The sequence below is a fragment of the Spermophilus citellus genome, assembly GCF_964194105.1.
Source record: "Spermophilus citellus genome assembly, chromosome: 6".
Lineage (NCBI taxonomy): Eukaryota > Metazoa > Chordata > Mammalia > Rodentia > Sciuridae > Spermophilus > Spermophilus citellus.
The window spans coordinates 72,494,195-72,514,022 of NC_138187.1; the positions used below are offsets into that span (position 1 = coordinate 72,494,195).

The window sequence follows — 19,828 nt, forward strand, 5'->3', positions numbered from 1 at the left end:
GCACCACAAAAAAATAAATAAAAACAAAGGTATTGTGTCTGACTACAACTAAAATATTTTTTTAAAAAAGTATTCCTCTGTAAACTGCTCCCAATCCCTCTGGAAATGCTGGCAAATGCCCAACAGATTCAAGTACCTGGAAGGAAGTTTCATTATGTCTGAACAGTATCCTAACCCAAACAGTTAGTCAGAATCCCAGTACAAGCATTAAGCCTCTTTAGGAAGCAAAGCCAATACAATACAATACAATACAATACAATCTCAGTGCAAATGTCAGTTCCATTAGTCTAAGCTCAGGCTATCCAACAAGTTGTCCCCAAACCCATCAATCCAGCTTCATAAATAGTAACTAACATCCAACCACAACAATGGCTTATTATGCCTTCCAGCCCACCGCCACAGATCCAGCCCAACCTCCCTAACCTGCCGCCAGGTACTGTCCTGGCACCAGCTCCAGGAACAGGGATTGTGGGTTATGCGGTGCTTCCAACTCAGTACATTACTCAGCTACAGCAGTCTTCATATGTGTGTATAGCAGTCAGCTCTAATGTTCTGGCACATCTGGTATCCAGACCCAGGCAAGTCTTCCATTCAATGGCATAACCCCATCGGTATCTGCCAGTTGGCCCAGAAAGCCCTGTAATTGTACAAAATCACTGTTTGAAATTATACTGTGATTGCTTTGTAAATGGCAAATTTTATAACGATTGCAGTTGTACTAATTGTTATAAAAATTTAGAACATGAAAATGAAAGGCAAAAAAAAAAGCAATAAAGGCATGCCTTGACAGAAATACAGAAGATTTTAAGCCTGAGATAGAGAAAGGAAAGGGGGAGAAGCATATTGATCTTATAGCAAGAGATGTAATTGCCAATGTCAGGATGTCTTAAAACCTACTGAGTGCTATGAGGCAAAAATAATGTGTTCCTCAATATGTAAATGTGTTGCCTGTAAGAATTTTGAAGAAAGCCCAGAATGAAAGGCATGGATGCATTTGGCAGGTGAAGCTAAAGTAAGAGTGCAGCAACAAACAGCAGGAAGACTAAATTATCTTCTCAGATTATTTCAGACTTGCTTACTAGGCCAACACTGGCTTTGAATAGTGGAGTAGGAAAATTATGCTTATAACTAAGGAAGTAGGAATTGGCTTCACATCAAGGCAGAGCAGGCAGACAAGAAGAGAGAATCAAAGGCAGCAGCAGAGTGGATGATTCTTGAGGAATTGGGATGATGTTTGATGTGCATAATCACTCTGTAGGAAAAGCAAAAAGTGATCCCCATACCATGAATTGCTAATTCTTGCACAAGACTGATAAATTACAGACCTGTACAATTACTGTGTTATAACTCAGTCCTTTTTAAAAGAAATCTGAAATTATATTGAAAGAGAAAAAATTTTAAATGAGGAAATGAGAACAATTTAAATCTTAGTTAATTCCATGCCCCTTCTAAATTGGATTTTTATTTTTAAAATTTTTTCTTTACTGTATATAGATTCTTAATTTCCTTAAGTGCTTAAGAATCAGATGTCCTATTCTTCTAATTCTATTGAAAAAGAACATTTATAAATCTCTATAATATAATTTATAAAGTATGGAGTTGTATGACTTTGTTCAGTAGAAACAACCAAAGCAGCATTGGTATTGCCAAGTCATTCTTTGGTTCTAGATTTAGAATAAACACAGATAGAATGTCTATGTAAACAAATTATGGAACATATTTTAATGATGTATTTATAAAAACAATATCTTTTTAAGAAAAATTAACTTTTTTAGGGTGAATTCTGGAATATGCTATTTTTACTTTGGAAAATCTGAAGGGGAAGAAATCTTCAGGCACATTTTTAAAATTAAGAAGTTATATTTTCAAAGGTACAGTTAAGTGATTTTCAAAGGAGGGAAGTTTTTCTTTAATGAGGAATGGCAAAAGGCTTAAGGATCTCTCCAGTGTCTTTCAGAGGTGGTATGTATTTGAAATAATAAATTGTTGAAGTGATTACTGGATATTGTTAAAATGAGGTATGTGTGAATAGAATTAAACATTATGTAGTGGTAACATAGATCTTCACATAACTATCAAGTATAAAATTTAGCTTGGATGGAGAAATAAGGAATTTAGAAGCTGTAACAGATGAGTTTAGGGAAAGACTTTTCATCAATATAGTTCTCTTTGTAGACTTTGGAACTAAAAAGTTTCAAACCAATACACGAGTCTTACTTTTTTACTCAAATGGACTGCCTAACAAAGCATTCAAAATTGTAGTGGGATTTGTTTTTATAAGGTATTTTTAATGTGCCAGTGATTTGGTAAGCTGAAGGTATCTGTGTTTTTATATAACTGCTAAAATAACCTCAATCGTTATCAGTAATTTTAAAACTGTGAAATTAAGAGCCTTTTTAAAAATAATACTCCAGATTTTATGACAAGAAAAAAAACATGTTGGTATTCAAGCATTCTGTTAGGTACTTTAATCCTCAGTAATTATTAGTCTATGATCATTACTTTCCTATAAGGACTCCTTAGTTGTATGTATTAAGTGTATATATACACTCATATGAAAATGCAAGATATAGGTAATAACAATTAAGTAATCCAGAAGAGGATTCCATTATTTATTAAAGAACCCTTCTTTTGAAATTTGGATTTATAAAATTATAGTGTAGTAACTTTAAATGAAGATACTGCAGACATTCTTAGCACCTGAATCTAGTATGTTTAATTAAAATTTGTATAAATGTAAATTAGTATAAGAGATAAAATAATATCTAATCAAGTTATTTTTCAAAAGATTGCAATTAAATTTTTGGTCTAAATCTAAACTTTGTTCATTTTGTATATATTCTGTATTAATTCTAATTGCATCATTGTGATGTGTATTTATATACAGTGTGCAAAAAATGTGAAATTTTGAATATAATTGCAGAGTGTGTATGATGGCATTGCTTAAGAATGTCTTGTTTGTAATCAAATGCTACTAGTTTTTGATTTTCCAGAAGCTATCTAAAGTCCTAAGCCTTTTTCTTCCCATGTAGTACTCACTAAAAAACCTTTTTGCATTCAGGTATTTGCATCAAATTGCTGAACAAGATTAATAGCCACATTAATTCAACAATTTTAAAAGACTATTTGGGGAGGTGTGGGCATATAATTTTCTAGCGCTGTTTATGTCCCAAAGTAGAAAGATTATATTTACTAGAGCTATTCAGATATACTTTTCTATATTGTTAAAACAGGACAGCAAAGTCAATCACACAGAAAATAAACATTTATACTATTCTGTGTAATACACACACACACACACACACACACACACACACACACACACACACACACCAGGTTGGGTATAGGTTAGCATAGAGTATTGCCCTAAACTGTGAGAGGCCTGGGTTTGAGCTATTCCCAGCACAGAGGGAGGAGATGAACTCATGAATTTGTCACTTGAGTAAAAACCATTAACAATTGTGTGCTGTTTTCCAGAAGAATACCTTGAGATTGTATCCCAAAAAGGGCAAAAGAAATAGGTTGGCAAAGTTGTACATATGACCAAGTTGCATAGAAAGGACACTGAGTACATTTCTATTATTACCTGAAAAAGAAATCATGGTGATAAGTATTGCTAGAAATGAAAAAGGACATTTCATTATGATGAAATTGAAGAGTTTATAAGAAAAATAAAATAATTATGAATTTATATGAATCTAATGACATGGCTTTTAAATTTGTAAAGCCCAAAATGTAAAATAAGTATAAGGGAAAAAATAAACCAATTTACAATGTAACCAGGCATGTCTCAACTATTACAATAAGCAGTTATATCAGTCAATGAGGATATAGAATCTGAACAGTATGCTTGATAAATGTACAGAATACTGCGCTATTGACAAAGTACACAACTGTTTCAAGTGCAGGTGGATCATTTGCCAAAATTGGTCATGGTCCAAGTATAAATTTCAAAGGTTTGAAATAATTTAGTAGTATATTCTGACCATTATGAAATTAAACTAGAAACCAATAACAAAAAATATAAATAAAAACCCATAAATCTATGAAAAGAATGAGTTAATTACAATGGAAATTTATAGAATGTTTTAAACTGAATAATAATGGCAAAATGAGACATATCTAAAATTACAGTTGCATTAAATATTTTTTATAGTGTTTTTGGCCCTAAATACAAAAGAATGACTGAATAATTGACAAAGTATTTCAGAAGAAAACAGAAAGTAAAATAAACTGTGTCTGAGCAAGAGCAAAAGGGTGATTCCAAGCCTAATCTAAATTTCACCATGTGTCTGGAGGGAATCCCTTTCCTTCTCTGAGCTTCTGCTTTCTCATCAGCACTAGTCACTGGGGGAAAGTGATCTCCAGTAAGCCTGTTGGCTCTGGCAGGCTGTCAATTGGTCTTTGCACATTTCTCTCCTGCTCAGTCTGACCTTCAGCACCCCATGGTGCTGACAGCCATCTGATGCTCCCAGGATGCTACTGACCTGAACTGAGTCCACAATCAGACAATATTGGGTCTGGATCCTTCCATCTTGCTGGCTGCTGAGGACACACAGGCAGAAGTTCTGAGCTGTGTCTGGAGTAATATCCAGGATTGTGTTCCTGTGGGCTACCCAACTGCTACTGCTGCTCCCACCAGAAATCTTCTTTGAGCTGCTTGTGACCCCAGCTCTCCCACTTCTGTCAGTTATGATTGGGCCTCTGAGAGGGAAGTGCAAGAGGCCCCATGGAGGGAGGAGAGGGGGATGTGAATGCTCATTGAGCCCATCCACCTCCTGCCTTCCTCTTACACCTCTTCTCAACCTCCCTCAACCACTCTTCGTCTGCCCCAGGTGAAATGGGCAGTGGCTCCCAGGCAGCACGGACAACATGCTATGTTGTTAAGGCACTGTGGGATCCTGTTGAAGCAGGTCCAGTTGGAGGCCTTTCATTCTCTTCGGTGTGGGCCCTGTTCCTCTTTATATGGGCACATTTGGCTACATGAGTTCATTCCCATGGTCACCATCACTGACTTGTCAGTTCATTCAGGAACTTCACCTTCTGAATTCATTTTACCTCCTTCCTCCAATATGTGATCATCAGGGAGAAGAGCTATTCGTGCACTTTCTTCCTTTGATGGCACCTCCCAAACCTTCTGAGAGGCAGGCAGGGTCAAAATGAAGACTTCAGTGTGGAGAAGAGATTATCAGACTCCACTCTGGAAGTCACATCATAGCAATTTTTATTGGGTTTTAATGTTCAGCAAACTTCAGTTCATGCTGATTGGTGGAGCCTCGACTCTCCCTCTCTGCTCAGTGGATGAATTCCTGAAATGACACCCCACATCACACTTCATTATATCACCATGAAAACCTAATTATTGAGTTATCATTCAAAATGCTATGATCTTGGTAGTACCTGGTCAGATAAAAAGCAACAACATGATATGAGCTTGCTTTTAAAACCAAATGCTCTCAGTTTGAATGCTGTCTCACAGATTAAATGCAACTGAGTTTGTGTTCTGCCACATTACCATAGGGAGATATATACTGACTTCTTGAAACCATCTACTCTAGTGCAGATAACCCTGAAGGAAAAAAGGGAATACAACGTTTAGTAACTCTGAAAATGGGCTCAAATTTACAAATTTTGAAAGTAATCATACCTTTCTCATCATTATGGTCAAGAAGCAGGAAATTTGACAAAAAAGGAGAAGCAGGATTGAATAGTAAAGATGTATTGTGAAGTAATTCATTACCTGACATTATTGGAAGGAAACACTCACCTAACTAGAGTTTACATTTGGATAGTAGTGTAGCTTGTGATTTTAACTGGCCTACCCAAAACAATTATTTTCCGTTTTACACTTGGAATGTCTTCAACGTTTTGAAATGTTTGACTGACTCTCAGATCTTTGTGTCTAACCTAAAAGCAGCTATGATACTGAAGGCAAATTTAATGACAGCATAACAGTGTTAAAAACAAAGCTTAAACTGACATGACTTCACAGGTGCCTCCTACATCTGCATTGTGGCTATGTTGCTAATAGTGTTATGACTATAGATCACATTCACCTCTCTGTGCTTAGTAAATGTAGAAAGGTCAAAAACCTGCCAGTTTTACTGAACTTTCATAATAAATTTGGCTCATCATGCCAGTCATGGTAGAACATACCTGTAATTTCAGTGACTTAGGAAATTGAGGCAGGAATATTACAAATTTGAGTCCAAACTGTGCAAAGTAGGAAAATCCTGTCTCACAATAAGATTTAAAGGAGGCTGGGGATATAGGTTGGTGGCAGAGCACTTCCTAGCCTGTGGATAGGCCCTGGAATACTCAATACTGCAGGGGGGAAAAAACAGCATTATTGTATGACAAGGATATTTCATTCTAACATTAGATCTAGATTAGTATTAAGAAAAATAGACAGTCCAAAAATGTACTGCTGTGAGTCAGTAGTCACTGAGCTAGTGACTGCCCACCATCCTGTGAGCAGGGTGAGTGAGTGAGAATCTATTTGCCATCCTCACTGACAGGACTTGATGGAGGGGTTGAGGGACACCCCACAATAGGACTTTTTCCCCCAGTTTATACCACCATCTTACAAAATCCATGTGATGTTAATGGTTTTGAACACCTAGTATATTTAATGAGAGCTAAAGCTCTTTACAAATATAAATTCATTAATGGATTTTATCAATACTTAATATTCGATCTCATAGCTGAATCAGATATTAGGTGTCCATTAAAGCAGAAATGTTTATTCACATTACCTTTAAAATATATCTACAGTTCTCTGGTGAATCAGCAAAAAATGATTTTGAATAGTTTTCTATCAAATGTAAGAACAATTCTTTATTTCAGTGTTTAGGAATACTACTTTCTGGAAAATAAACATTCCTATGATTTAGTTGTGATTATATACAAAGTGGTCAACATAAACAACAACAACATTACAGCTAATTCATTAACAGAAAAGTAAATGTCTGATTTTCAGTGCTATTCTACATGCAGTGTGAGTAGAAGTGTACAGCTTCAGAAGACAATGGTATCTTTGTTTTATGATTTTTTTAAAGATGGAAACAATATCTTTATTTTATTTTTATGTGGTGTTGAGGATCAAACCCAGTGCCTCATATGCGAGTGGCAAGCCCTCTACTGCTGAGCTATAACCCCAGCCCTGACAATGGTATCTTATTGAACGAAGATTTAAAGGATAAGCTGTTGTATTGTTGTAAAATAAACATGCCAGTTTACCATCAATCCCAAACCTTTTCCTTGAATTACTGGCCTGAATTTAGAAAGCATTTTTGATCTTGATAAAATTAATTAAAGATAAATATCAAACTAAGTGCTCATTGAATATTAGTATTATCATAGCACTGATCTCTTTTGTAATAAATGTAAATACACTGACTATCTTTGAAGTTCAAAGAGATATAAGATCATCTATGAGATCAAGTATTCGAGAAATTTTTTTTTCTGTGATATGGTGTTCATATTGTTTCTGTGCTTGATTTAAATTTTGAGCTATTTTAATTTCATGTGGCATATAACAATGTTTCATGTGAATTTTATTTATATTAGGGATCAAACCCAGGGGCACTCTACCATTAAGCTACATCCCCACACTTACTTATTTTTTATTTTGAGACAGGATCTCTCTAGGATGCCTAGGCTGCCCTGAACTTTCCATTCTCTTTCCTCAGCCTTCAAAGTAACTGGGATTGCAGGATTAAATACACGTTACACTTCACCCAGTTGAATTTTTTTTCTAATTTTGAGACATGATCTCACTAAATTGCTTGGTCTCACTAAATTGCTGCAGGTGACCTTGTACTTGTAATTCTCCTTTTTAGCCTCCCAAGTCACTGGGATTACAGGCATGTGCCACTGTCCCTAACAAAATGAGAACTTTTAATGATCATTGCACTAAAATATTTTGCAGTCTGGAATATGTTTCATATAGATATTGAGTTTTCAAAATATTTTATTTATTTTTTTAGTTGTAGTTGGACACAATATATTTTATTTATTTTTATGTGGTGCTGAGGATCCAAGCCAGGGCCTCACATGTGCTAGGCAAGCGCACTACAACTGAGCCACAATCCCAGTCCAAGTTTCAAAATATTTAACTTAAATCCATTTCCTTCTCTCTTTACAGGGCTGGAGATTGAGACCATACTCTTGAGCACACTAAAAAGTGCTTCACATTGCCAGGCACGGTGGTGCGTGCCTGTAATCCCAGCAGCTCAGGGAGGCTGAGGCAGGAGGACCCCAAGATCAAAGCCCAACCTTAGCAAAAGCAAGGCACTAAGCAACTCAGTGAGACTCTTTCTCTAAATAAAATAAAAAACAGGGCTGGGGATGTGACTCGGTAGTTGAATGCCCCTGAGTTCAATCCCCCGTACAAAAAAAAAAAAAAAAAGTGCTTCTCATCCATACATATTCAACACTCAAATTGAATTTTCTGTGTATTACTATTTACACTGTAGGTTTTTCTGAAATACAGGTCCAAGAACTATTTATCCTTGGGAATTTCCTTAGTCACACTTCTCACAATTCTTTTATTACATGGTGTATTCATTTTGTTTGTTACATACCAACCTCTGTATATACAGCTATTGGTTATCGTTAAGTTAATTTAGATTTGAATCAGAAATATGTTAAAGTGATGTTATTTACAGTCTCAAAAGACATTTTCTAAAATAACTTGTGGAAATCAGATGTGCTACTCATTTCTTAAAACTCTGTCATGTTACATTAAATTAGGTTTGGCCTGAGGATGACTCCACCCTTGAGTCTGGGATCTGCCAAAGAAGATAGTGCTCACCCTACCTAGTGAAAGCCTAGTACAGAGGACATTCCTTACACTGTGGAGTCTCAGAAATGGCAGTGCTGAGCCTACCAGTTGTGGAATCCTAGGAATGGGGTTCTGTGTGACCTGGGAAGCTGTTTTCAGCCCCACTTTTCCTCTTCAGCAGCGCTGCCCTGCCACGAGGGAAGCATAAATGCTGTGAAGCTGTTCCAGTCCTGAGGCTGACAAGTGGATCATTTTGTTTCCATTCTCTTTTAAGAAACTCCACTAAATGTAACATGGCTAAAGGGTTTTCTTTTAACCTGAAAGTATGGGATGGATGGATTCCATCTCTTGGGTCCCCTTCTTCCTCTGGGAGAAGTCTTTTCTGCTGTCCTTTAATAAACTTCTATTTTCCACTCTGAAAAAAAAAAAGTATGGGATGGAAACTAAAAGCTTATTCTTGTCATGTAATTATGAGTCTGTGGTATTTACATTTAAGACCTATTCACATCTTGAAGAAATCTATTATTTAAGGTACAATGGTGTTTCTTATTAATGTTTGTGAAGCCTAGTATCTCTCTGAGCTATGGCATGTAAAACTGTTTAGTGAAATTTTGAACAAAACTTAAAATACAAATACAATTGTGGGCATACTTATATACATAAAATATGTTTCAGAGAAATAAAGTTTGCATGATGGTCTAACTCAAATTATACCAAAAATAGAAATCACACTCTTTGTTTTTGCACATTTTGAGAGGAAAACTGAGCAGAAAGAGGAGCACTTCTGCCAAGGAGTGGATCCTGATAGAAATGGAGCAGAAAGTTCTATGCACAAATATTAATGAGTGGTCAGTTCCCGAGACGAGCAGGTGCAGGATACAGAGTTAGCTCTCACAGAGTTCTGAGTGTGTGGGTAGGAGGGTTCCAAGTGCCATCCTAGGAGGAAGGACCCCTTCAAGGTCTTGGGGAGGTTCACATAGGAAGCCAATCTACAGAGGCTCAGTTCATTGGCTGCCCACTCCTCTCTGTGCCAACACAAACTTGTCCCCTGCCTCAAATGAATCAATTCAGAAGACTCAATCCATTTCCCTCACCAGAGGAATTGGGGTCCAAAGTGTCAAGGGCCCTACACATACAATCAATAACTGATTGCTACATGGATGGATTAGGACAGAATGTGCCCCTATGACCCTTTGGATGACATCCTAGGAAGAGACCTGTGTGGTAGCTACCTGGACGTATGCACTTAAGGGGACTAACAGTCCATTTTGGTTTCAATTGTGCCTGGGTCTCTGGCCAGTCTAGATGGACGTGTGTTTGGTCAAGTAGCAACTAGGGTGTCATATGGCAGAAGTGCTAATCTGTCATGCAGACACAGAAGGATGGTGATGCTCATTGGAAGTAGAGTCCTCAGGGCCTGAGGCCCAGAGACAGCCCAGCCTCTGGAAGCATAGGCTGAACCTATAGCTGCAGGTGGGCACTGTCAATGAGCTGGGAAGGCTGGAGAGAGCAAGCCTGTCACCAAGGGGCTTTCATGGCTCCTTATCCTGAAGTCCAAATCATGAATGAGCTTTGGCAGAAAACCTTTATGTGTATGGTCAATATTATGATGTTCTAAGGCCTCCCCAAGAATGCATGGGCATGTCAATGATGAAGAACCTTTTCAACGAAGGGTGCTGGGAGAACAAATAAACATATAGAAAAGAATAGAGTTAGACTTCCTCCCTCACTTCATACACACACACACACACACACACACACACACACACTCACACACACACACACACACACATACACACTCACTCACTCAAAATATATCACAGAACTCAATGCAAAACTTAAACTACAAACTCTTAGAAAAAACATAGGAATATATCATTTTGACCTTACATTTAGTAGTGGTTACTAATATAAGGCACCAGCTAAGCAACAAAAGAATAAGTAAATTAAACTTTATTAAAATAAAAGCTTTTGAGCATCAAAGAATGACTAAGAAATTGAATTGACAACTCAGAGTGCTGAAGAAAATATTTGCAAATCATAGATTATAACTCAGAAATGACTGTTACCCCAAATATAGAAAGAACTGTTACAACTAAACAAAGAAAATCCAATAAAAAGACTTAAATATGCACTTCTCTAAAGATCATTATGTTTGCAAAACAGTCGACATCATTTATCATTAAAGAATTGCAAATCAAAGTCATAACAAGAGACCCCTTTATGGCTAGAAGGATGGCTACAATCTAAGACATGGACAATAGCATATGTTCTCAGAGAGAAGGACACACAGTGACCTCAGGAAGGAAATGTAAAGGATGTGCCTGCTTTCTAGGACCATCTGGCAACTCCTTCCATGTTAGACACATACTAAATGACCCAGCAATTCCACTCCTAGGTGTACACTCAAGAGAAACAAAGGTAGACGTGCACACAAAAGTTTGTATATGAGTGTTCACAGCAGCATTATTCAAATAGTCAAAAAGAATAAGTGACTCAGTCAACTAACAAAATAGATTAATAAGTACAGCATATTTATCTAATGGAGTGTTGTTCTGCAATAGAAAGGAATGGAGTACTGATAACATGCTACGACACAAGTGAACCTTGAAAATATTAGGCCAACTCAAAGAAGCCAGTCACAAAAAGACAGGGTCTCATTAAGTTGCTGAAGGCCCTGATTTTATCCTTCATGAAGGAAGGGTCACTTGGCACTTTGTTCCATGTGCAGTCAGCCACACACCTCTCCAGGCACAGTTAGAAACAGGCTTACTGAAAATTTCCTAGAAGAAGCCAGGTTTCACAGCATGCTTTGCATGGTTCCTCCCCCAAGTTCCCTGATGCCACAATTCCTTTCAACACCTGTTCCTCCAGCAGGTCCTCCAGACAGAAGGCAGTATCTTCCAGAATATTCCTTGTCATGCCATGCCATTGTCTTGCCCAGACTTCTCCATTCCTGCCTTCCTCTGGACCTCACCAGAGAGCCACTTTCAAGGATGCTGAGGGCAGAGCTCACTGCTCTCAGGCAGCAGGCCCTGCAGCCTCCAGGAGGTGCTCTCCTTAGAGGCGTGGGCTAATGGAAGAGAGGGGACTCAGGAAGAAGTGTATTATGTAATTTATATCCACAGAATTTTTCTATGGGTATGTGAAGTATATTCATGTTTTGAATAGAGGTTTACATGTCCAAAAGGAGTTGTCATTTCTTATTTCCAGGAATATCTCACTTTAAAACTCTCTAACAATAGGAGGCCACATTTGTCATATTTTTGACCTTCATAAAGTTGTATGTTAAAAAAAAAGTTGTATATATTATATGTAGAAAAAAAGTTGTATGTTATTGTATTACAATAACAGCCCAATTATTTAGGTAAAGTGCATATAAATGTGTACTGTATATATGACTTCATTTTTGGCTTAATACTTCCTGATTTTTTATAAATTGCCAATTTTTAGTATTGTTTTATTTTATTTAACTGTTCTTTTCAGAGCTGTAAACAAAAGTGGAACCTGATTCAATAAATGGTGTCATATTTAAAAGGGCCTTTCAGGCTTTTCTTCTGAAGCTATGACTTTTTATAGGACTGTATCATGGTATTTAGGCATTTCAGTTCTTTTTTCAACCTGAAATTACCTTATTTCCAGTTTCTTGCTGTAAAACATCAACTATATTAGCAACTATTCTCCTGTAATAGTTAGGGCAGAAGCAGTTCTGGATCAACATCAGTGGGGGATCATCAGTCCATTTTTATACAGACCATGGAGGTAGACAGCCATCCATTCATTTAGAGCAAGGAATGTTTTATGCTGGAAAAATTGTTTTTAGGATTGATTTAACAACCAGTGTTACTCTTGAGGGAAAACAAATTAGATTGATTGAACTTATGGTGTTTCTTTTTCCAGGCCCAAATTTTTCTCATTTTTCTCATCACTGGCCATCAATTGTGATAGAGTTGCTGCTTATATTTAAGAAGAAAGTTATATTACTGCATTTATTTTAGATTTAAGTGTTTGCTCTTCACCAAAAAAAAAACTGAAGAGCATATTTAGCACTTGAGAAAAGCTTTAACCACTAATTCTTAATTAGGGTATTTTTAATAAATGTTCTTTCTTGGTCTTGATCAGGGAAACATTGTTCAAAGTGTTGTCTCTGGACTGATGCAGTTTTGCAAATTGTTACTTATTTGCAATGGTATAGAAATTGAAAGTAAGAACTTTAAACATTTTATAGTAGCTTAGCGAGTCATCTTATGACTATGAAATCTAACAATAACAAAATTTGGAGTTATGTCTTTGTTTCTTCATTACAGTCTCTTCGTATTTTACAAAAGTCTCCCTGAAGACAAAACAAAGACTAGGACACTACCTATAGCAGTGAACCACAGCAGAATGGGTATAAAATAAAGAAGATGTAAGGGAAAACAGGGACAGAGAGAATTTATAGTTTCCAAATTCCTACAAGTTTTCTGAGAACTGGAACTTTTTTTTTTAAATCTCCTATTTCCATGATATGTTTAGTTGTGTTTTCTGGTTTACTCTTAATATGCTCTAATTATTCTTTTTTTAAACAGAAAAACTAGCTGATTTTTATTATCATTATCAATGCCAAACAAGACTTTAAATCAACTAAAATCTTTCATTAAGCATAAAGTTACTTTCATATTTGCTACAATCACAGTAGATATGTTTCTTTGTATAAAGGGACAGCCTTTGTTTGGAGTTTAAAATATCCCCAACTGCAAGATTACATATATATATAAAACTCCGTTTGTTGCTCACATAATAATGCACTAATCAAATTAAATGTTATGCTCTCTAGAATAAGATAAAATAGAAATAATATACTCATAAGGTTCATATTTAAACCATCTTTATTTACAAAATACTATCCTAAGAATTATCATTCCATTGAGCTTCAATTGGAGCAAACGTGCAATCACTTAAAAACAGTTACTTAAACTAAAAATGAGAGATATATTACTTTGAAAGGCAGATAAAAACGATTGTCAGGTTTCTTTTTGTGCTTCTGAATGTTCAGTATCAGGCTGATTTGAAGGTGGAATCAACCCTGAAGGGAACTTACTTCTACTTTCAGAATGCAGGGGTGGGAGTGGGGGGAAATCCTTCTCTTGAGGGGAAATACTGAGGAAAACACTGTGGTCCCATTGGAAATGGAGGGGGTGTTGGGCCCTGTGGAAGATATTCTTGAGATGCTCCATACATGTTTCCTGGAGGAGGTGGAGAGAAAAAAAGGCCCTCTCAGGAACTGACTCCTTGGATCCACTGGAAACTATGGACCTCTGATTGGAGGGAAAGGTGAGAAAGCAAAGCCAGAGCCAGTTCCTTGGTTTTCAGCAGAGAAAGATGAATCAGGCACATTGGAATCACCAAGATCGACTTTGGTATCATTTCTACTGGGTTCCATTTCTGAAGATGTAGGCCCATCCATTTTATCCAAAGGTGGCACAGTGGAACTTCTGAGTTCTGCTGATCCAGGTATAATTAGAATAGCATCCATATTGCTTTTGTAGAGGAAGCTGTGGATCAAAATATGGTTGGCCTGGTAAAGGAATCATTATACTATGGGCCTGCTCCCATGGAGGTGCCAGGGGACCAGTGTCGGGAGGTGCTCTCTGAGGATCAGTTAACTTATCACAGTTTGATTCTCTTCTTTCATGGCTAATTGGATGATCCAGAGGATTCTCTGGGCCCCTTGAGCCTCTTTCTCCTCCCACTGGCACCAAAGGTGAGAGTATGAGAGGACCCTTCTTTTCTGAATGAGAAGGTCTTATTTCACATGAAGCTTGACCCAAAGGTCAAGGGACCATTTGGGGAATTCTCTCTCCCAAAGGCTGTATTTGAAACATCAGAAACAGATTTTTAATATGTTCTCTAACATCTTCCTTTGTTTCAATTACTTCAGATAATAAAGTAAAAATTTGATTTCTTTCTCTTTCTGAGGTTTTAAAAGAGGCCTGTAACTTAGCAACATAAACCAGTTTCTTCAAAGCCCCTTTTGGCTGATCTTCTAAGTGAGCACCAATTTCTGATTCACTCTCCATTTCCAACTCCAAGTTACCTTCATCTGTTAGGACTTCTGCAAGCACAGGAGCCCAATTTTTTATCTGCAGCAAGTGTTCAGTCAGAGACTTAATGTGATTTTCTAGGGAACTTGGTCTGCATGTACTTTAGAATGTTCAAATGTCATTTTTTTGTTTATTAAGGCCATTCACTTTTTCTTTCCATGCCTCAACTTCTTGTAAAAGCTGTTTCTGACTTTCCTGAAGTTGGGAATTTTCATTCAAAGCCGCCTTTATTGCTACTATAATTTCTTCTTCATTCATTTGAAATAGTCTCAAGGCTGTTTTAGCTTCCAGTATTTGTGAACTGAGGGATTCTGATTCATCTTCTAGGAACTTAATCCTTTTTGATATGTCCACCATTAATTCATCCTGTTGAGACTGTTTAGTTTTCTCTTCTTTTACCTCTTTTTCTAGAAGGAGTATCTCATCCTCAAGTTTAGATATGGACCTATCCAGGTTTTCATATATTGCCTCTAAATTTTCTGCTTCTATTGACTCCTTTGCCAAAATGGCATCCTTTAAAGATGACTCTAAGCCTTCATACTCTTTTTGAACAAGGCTAACTTTTTCAAGTAGTTCACATTTTTCTTCAATTAGTTCAGAAAGTTTTAGAGCAAGCTTTTCTTCTCTTCTCATGTAACACCTGCTTCTCACAGACTGATAACTTCTCCACAAAAACAAGAGAACAACAAAAAATCCAATAGCTGTACATATCACCAACTCCCACAGCCAGCCATAAGGACTAGGGTGTGTTTCCATGTCTTCAGACAATGCACACCACAACCCTGCTTACTTCTTCCAGGACCACCCCCATGTAGGGATGAGGGGCAGCCGTTGCACCTCCATCACACTAAGGTTACTTTGGCTATTCCCTCCACAACCACACTACGCCCAGCCATCCCAAAACAGACTGTGGACACCCAGGCCTTTGGTCAGGAACAAACCTGCACCAGGCAACGGAGCAGACCATTGTGAATCAGCGGGTGGGGGGGAGGGGCTTCGGGCATGGGCATGGGGAGCCCCCTTCATAGGCTTCCAGGGGCCTAGCACACTCACATTGCCTGTCAGGGAAATCGTGGCCCCTTCACTATGCTGTGCATCCTGAAGCAGCACAAGTTCAAGCCTGTCCCAATCAAGCCAGAGAGGAGTCCTCTCCAGGTCACCCACACGTTGGTTTGATATAGGCCAGGCCAAGGTAGAACTTCTATACAATCATAATATCACTCAGTTTGATGTCACTAAAATTCTAAAGCTCTGTTAAATTTTAAAAGAGCTAGTACATCATATATTTATATTTGTACCACTTGCCCTTGTGTTTTAATGACTCATTCCTTTCCATCCCATCCTGTCCCCTCTTTTTTTCCTTCCTTCCTTTCTTCTTTCTTCTTTCTCCCTTTCCTTTTCTTGCAGTGTTGGGGGTTAAACTCCAAGACCTTGTACATGCTGGGCAAGCTCCCTATCACTGAGCTACATCTCCAGGCCTGTTGACCCTTTCTATAGAAGTCATCTGAATTATTTCCATAGAAAAACTCTTCTGATATGCTAGGAGCCACAAGCAAATATACGATGTATGGCACCTTTGGTTGTAAAGTGACGCCAGCTAGCCACTGAGATATGATTTTGTTAAGATTTACATTCATATGGAAATTGGACTCCCGCTGTTCACCTTGGCCTGCTACTGGACTCAAGTTACGGGACTCCTGGAGAATTCCCATTGGTTGGGGAAGGATAGTAGGAGGAAATTCCGGGGGAGGTCCGGGGCCCCGATGGAGGGGGAACGCGCAGTTCCGGCAGACGCCCGCGTGGGAGGACCGGGTTGGCTTGCCGGCGCCTAGAGAGTATCGGTGGCTTTTTCAAAATAAAGTTTTGTTCCTGCTTGAGTGGCTCGTGATTCTGTGCCCAGCCAAAACTGCGGCACTGATAGACTATTTTAACAGTCATTTTAGAAGAGTTGTGAACAAGGGCACAAATCAGTTTTGATAAGTTATTTTTAAATAGTACAGCACATCTAATGTTTCTAAAAAGAAGGAGCTTAAGACTTGAGTTGGTTTTCATTTTAGTTTTTGTAGACGATTTATTTAAGAGTCTTTAAAATCTTTTTTCAGATGTTCTTTTCACTTCTCATAGGATGTAAACAGTTCTAAGCAAGCTGGTCATTATAAATATATAGCAAAGAGAAGAATAAGGTCAGTGAGATCTTGCCTAAAACAAAACAAAATAAAATGTTGCATGGGATTCTCACACAGAGACAGGGGACCCCAGGGTATTCAATGAGAAACAGTGTTTATTTGTGTGCATCCAGCCTCAGTGGATTCTTATCCAAAGGCTGAGCATTTAGTGTAGGGAGTAATCCCTTATATATCTGGTTAGTTTCCTTTTACATACTAGCCTTTGTCTTCATATGAGGTAAAACATTCCTGTTTGGGCATTCTATTTCTACACTACAAAGTAGCAAGAATGTTCAAAAACTGATTTCCGGAGGGCTCACAATGATACAGATGGCATCATATTCTCTTTCCTTTCTTCTGAGGAATCTCTACCACAAAATGTAGCTCAGTGGTAAAGCACCCCTGGCTTCTATTCCCAGTAGGAAACCAAACAAATGGCAGAGGCTTCACTTAGGGCAGAGAATTTAGCATTATAATGAATTAGAGTGAGCAAAGTTTACCCTAGGTCACTTAGAAGAGGAGTTGTGTAGGTACACAGTTGACTAGTTTAAGCTGGTTCTTCCAGGCCTTTTCTGAAGAGCAGTTTCTGAAACAAAGAAACAACTTCAATTGAAGTTAGCAGTGAGCAGCTCTCTACCTGCAATCACAAGTGTTCCTAAGTTCCTTCCTGGCAGCTGACCACTTCGCAGACTGTTTCCTGGTGGGGAGAAAAGTCTGAAGAGGGGCAGAATTTGACATCTGGATCCCTTGGGGGAATCCCCTTCCTCTTAGGCTATTCTAACCAACTCCCTGGCAGCACCTCTAGTATCTGAGATGCAGAGAGTTTGAATGGCCTCCAAAGCTAGGGCATTGAGCCCTGATCCCAGGCCCTCTCCTCACTCCACATCTCTGGGTTGTGGCTGTTTCCTGGGGCACCTCAAGGCCCTGATTTTGGAGGATTTCACTGCCATCCCACCTCTATGCCCTCCAGTTCAGTGAGGGCTTTGATTGCAGTACCTGGAAATGGGGAGGTTCTTCAGGCAGGCAATTCAGTCTTCCTAGCAGTCTGTCTTGACCTTGACCCGTCAGAAGGCAGTGCCCTTAGGGCTACCCAGTAGAACATCTTTGGGCTGTTACTTATGGGATTGAGTCTTAGCAGTTGTTTCCAGACAGTGCCCAGGATCTCCCTCCCTGAGGTCGTAGTTACTCTTTGATGGAGGCTGAAGCCTATCTAGGTGCCAGCCACTCACTTTTCTCACCTCCTCTGCCCACTGGTATCGAATCAGCTTTCTCTCTCACAGCCCATTAACCCAGGTGACCCAGGAAGCTATAAAGGCTAGTTGTATGGGAGTGGGTGGAGCCACTCTGCATTCTGCAAAGGGTCACCTTTGTTCTGAGAGGCTGCAGTGATAGGAATCACCTGCATGTTTTCTTCTAGACCATCTTGACAATTGAGTTGTGATGGATGCAGTCAGGATTTCCTTTAAATCAGCTGTCATTTGTGGCTAGAGATGGACCCAGAAGCCTGTAGGCCTGTGCTACAGAGGAGAAAGCATATTTGGGCACATTGTAGAGAAATTGTTGGTTAGGATAGAAAGGCTGTGAGAAAGCCTGAAAACACTTCTGAAGACCTTCCTGGGACACTTGTGAGAGGTGCCAAGAGGAGAGGCAGGGCTTCTGACCCACCAGCTTATGAGCCATCACTGCTCAATAGCCATAGATTCAAAGCCACATCTTCATGTTGACCGCTAAATGGTGACAGAAGTACAGAAGGCCAGAGCAGTTCAGGTCTTGATGGGATGATTTCAGGGTCCAGCAGGGATGTCAGGCTTGCTGGCAACTCACAGATATGAATCAAGAGGTGGTAGCTAAGCTCTCCAGACCATGATGGTGGATAAGGGCAGAGATATAGCCTGATACAAAGGGCTCCTTCATGTTCTGGGACTTCTGACCTGTTCTGAGTATCACAACTACATTCTAGCATGAGCAGAATCATATGTAATAGAAGAGAAATTGTCACTGAGAGGGGACTTGTGAGTTGCCCAAGTCACACATCTCAGGAGTGGCTCAACCCAGGTTAAATTCAGGCATTGTCTCTTGACTCAGTTCCCGACACACTCAGCTCAGGGAGCTGCTGTCAGTAGCGGGTCAGCAGCTCTAGGGGATAGTCCTGGTGGCCACTGTGCACTCTCCCCAGTGGCAGGATTTTGCACTCACTGTGCTCTGCCATCCTTCTAAGGACCTTGGGTAAAGGTGATCTGCATGGTATAGGAGAGAAAATAGAAGCCCTAAGGTGTGCTGGGATTTGGCAATGAGCCAAAATTAGTCATCAGCAAACAGGGACTAGACTAGGGCATCTACAAGCTCTTTGTTCATGGGCCTGGCCTCATGACTTCTTATTGATGAGGAAGCTTATGGAAATCAGGACTAGACCTGCCTGTGTGGGAGGGAGATGGAGGTGGAAGGTGGACTCTGACCCACTTCCTGGGTTTGTAGCACCTGTGAGGTTGGCTTTGACTCCTGTGGGTCATGTCCTAGGGCCAGATGGGAAAGCCAGTAAATGTTTTTCTTTCCCCTTTGATATTACCATAATGGGAGGTTGCTTAAAATTAAATTTTTAGTAAATGTTTAAAATATTTATTTATTGGTGCTGGGACCAGATCCAGGGTCCTTGTGCTTGTTATGTGTAGACTCACCACTGAGCTACTTCCCTAGCTCCTGATCAGATTTAGGAGGAAGTTTTCCTATTTCCAAAGGTTAGCCAAGATGAACTTAATGAATAGAATCAATTTCTGAGACTTATGGGAAAAGAATTT

General features: G+C 38.9%; 2 pseudogenes across 2 annotated transcripts; one reads left to right on the top strand and one right to left on the bottom strand.

Moving 5' to 3' along the window:
- Window positions 1–270: 270 nt before the first annotated feature.
- LOC308651913 (protein lin-54 homolog) lies at window positions 271–1,296 on the top strand (annotated as a pseudogene). Its single transcript has one exon. The product of its transcript is annotated as a protein lin-54 homolog (transcript).
- Window positions 1,297–14,072: 12,776 nt separating this feature from the next.
- On the bottom strand, window positions 14,073–15,624 carry LOC308651256 (melanoma inhibitory activity protein 2-like; annotated as a pseudogene). The gene is made up of 2 exons: window positions 14,701–15,624; window positions 14,073–14,653 (listed from the first exon to the last, which is right to left on the bottom strand). The product of its transcript is annotated as a melanoma inhibitory activity protein 2-like (transcript).
- Between the last annotated feature and the right edge of the window lie 4,204 nt (window positions 15,625–19,828).